The sequence below is a fragment of the Ochotona princeps genome, chromosome 12 (genome assembly GCF_030435755.1).
Source record: "Ochotona princeps isolate mOchPri1 chromosome 12, mOchPri1.hap1, whole genome shotgun sequence".
In the NCBI taxonomy this organism is placed as follows: Eukaryota; Metazoa; Chordata; class Mammalia; order Lagomorpha; family Ochotonidae; genus Ochotona; species Ochotona princeps.
In genome coordinates this window covers 27,015,798-27,018,369 of record NC_080843.1, presented here as the reverse complement: position 1 = coordinate 27,018,369, position 2,572 = coordinate 27,015,798, and the positions used below count along the sequence as shown (strand labels likewise).

Here is a 2,572-nt window from a genome sequence, read left to right as displayed (position 1 = left end):
TAAAATAACAGCAGAAAATGTCCCCAATTTGCAGAAAGGTATGGACATCCACATAGAGGAAATTCATAGAATCTCTGATAGACATGCTCAGAAAAGGTCATCACTCTCAAAAGAAAAACATAAACACAATATTCCAAAATTTGCAAGAGGCAAATTCCAGATCATCTTTAAATGAATTCACATTAAACTGACCATAAATATCTAAACAGAATTACATAGGCCAAGAGAGAAGGGACAGATATAGTACAAGTGCTAACTCAAAAAACCCTGCCAACTTAGAATATTTCATCTTAGTAAAGCTCTTATTTATGACTGAAAGTGAAATAAGACCATCCCAAATCCGCAAGAACGGAAATTTGTCATACAATGGACAATCTTACAAGTGATATTTAAGTGTGTTGGCATTGTCATAGCAGATACAGCTACCTATGACTCCAGCCTGTCATGTAGGTACAATTTCATATGCCAGCAGCTGCACTTCGAACTGAGCTTCCTGCTAATGTTCCCAAGAAAAGTAACAGAAACTGATTCAAGTGTTTGGGTCAGCCGCTGATACCCACATGACAAACCCAGAAAGAAGCTCCTGGCTTTGGCCTGGTTCAGCCCTGGGTGTTGTGGAAGCTTGGAGAATTAACCAGCAGATGGAAGATATCTCTCTTTGTCTCTCCCTGTAAATCTTACTCAAATAAATGTATATATTTTAAAATGATACTTAAGGATGTATTACACAATTAGCATGATGAAAAAATGTGGACACAGTACTTGCTTAGCACATATACTAAAATTGGAGTTATACAGAGATTAACATGGCTCTTGCTGAAGGATAACATATATGATCTTGAAGCATTCCATATTGTTATGTCAAAAGTATATTAGATGATGGTGTGAATACTTCAAAGTTCTTGTAAGGGATAGATATCTTGTCCCTAGGGGACATGGCCTGGACTCAAACAGTATGCTGTTAAGAAGCTTGCTGAGGCATTTGAAGCTATTCCCTGTGCACTGGCAGAAAACTTGAGTGTTGATTCCAATGAAGCAATCTGTAAACTTAATTGCAGTATATCAAGAAGGAAAGAAAAATATTGGATTCTACATTGAGGCTTAAGTTCCTGCTGCAAAGAACATATTGGAAGCTATTGTTCTGAATACTTACCTAGGAAAATATCCTGCTATCAAAGTGGCTATCAATGCCAGTCACTGTGCTGATCACAGTGGATGTGGTTTGGACCAACATGCCAAAATCAGGTGGCAGAATTAAGCCTCTACCTGAAAGCAAAGACTGGAATGGTGACCAAAATAGTTGGCAGAGTGGCTTCCTGTTCACTGTAGATGGAAACTGTATGTGTAGTAGGGATTTATGACTGCCCGATGTTCCCTTTTCTTAAAGTACGACATGTTTTTTGGTTATATCATCAATGAGATGATGTAATAAAGGTTTTACTATAAAAAAGAATGCGAAGGCATAAAACCTCCTAGTAAAAAACAAAAAAGAACTCAAAACAAATAGGAATAGTTATAGATAAATGGCATATCCAAGTGAGATCATTATTATAATCAATAATAAAAATGAATGTAAACTGCCTAAGTCCAAAATTAAAAGATACAGACTGGTGGAATGAATGAAAAAAGAGATATCTATATATTACCTATAAGATACACACATTGCCAATAAGATACACAAATACTGACATTTTAAAAATAGAAAGATGATCCATGCAAATCAAATTTAAAAATGAGTGGGAGTAGCTACAGTCATATCAGACAAAATAGACTATAAGGCAAAACCTGTCAAAAGAGACAGAGAAGGTCATTATTTAATAAATAATGGATCAATTCAACTCGAACACAGGACTATCCTAAGGCACAGGCATACAATGCTAGGGGATCCAGATGTACAAAATGAATGTGAATGGATCCAAAGGAAGACATAAGCTCCAATACAGTGATGATGGGAGACTTCAACAGCTCTCATTTAACAAAGGACATATCAACCAGAGCAAAATTCAGCAAAGACCAACAGATTTAATCTATAGTGCAGACAAAATATTCTAATGTAAATCTATAGAACATTTCATCCCACAGTTGCAGGATGTATATTCTTTAAAAGAATTTTTTAAAAGATTTATTTATTTTTTTTTTATTGGAAAGGCAGATGTACAGAGAGGAGGAGAGACAGAGAAGAAGATCTTCCATCCGATGTTTCACTCCCCAAGTGGCCGCAACAGCCGGTGCTGCGCCGATTCCAAGCCAGGAGCCAGGAACTTCTTTCCAAGTCTACCACACAGATGCAGGGCCCAAAGCTTTGGGCCATCCTCAACTGCTTTCCCAGGCCACAAGCAGGGAGCTGGATGGGAAGTGGAGCTGCTGGGATTAGAACCTGTGTCCATATGGGATCCCAGCGCATTCAAGGCAAGGACCTTAACTGTTATGCTATTGTGCCGGGTCCAGGATGTATGTTCTTTTTAACAATGCATGCATGGAAGACTGTTCAACATCATTCTGTAGTTATAAAACAATTTCAAATTACAAAATACCTGAAATTATATCATGTACCTATCCCTACCTCAATAGA

General features: G+C 37.4%; 1 pseudogene; it reads left to right on the top strand.

The window, feature by feature from the left end:
* The first annotated feature begins 758 nt into the window (after positions 1 to 758).
* LOC118758033 (U6 spliceosomal RNA) lies at positions 759 to 858 on the top strand (annotated as a pseudogene).
* The last annotated feature ends 1,714 nt before the right edge of the window (positions 859 to 2,572 follow it).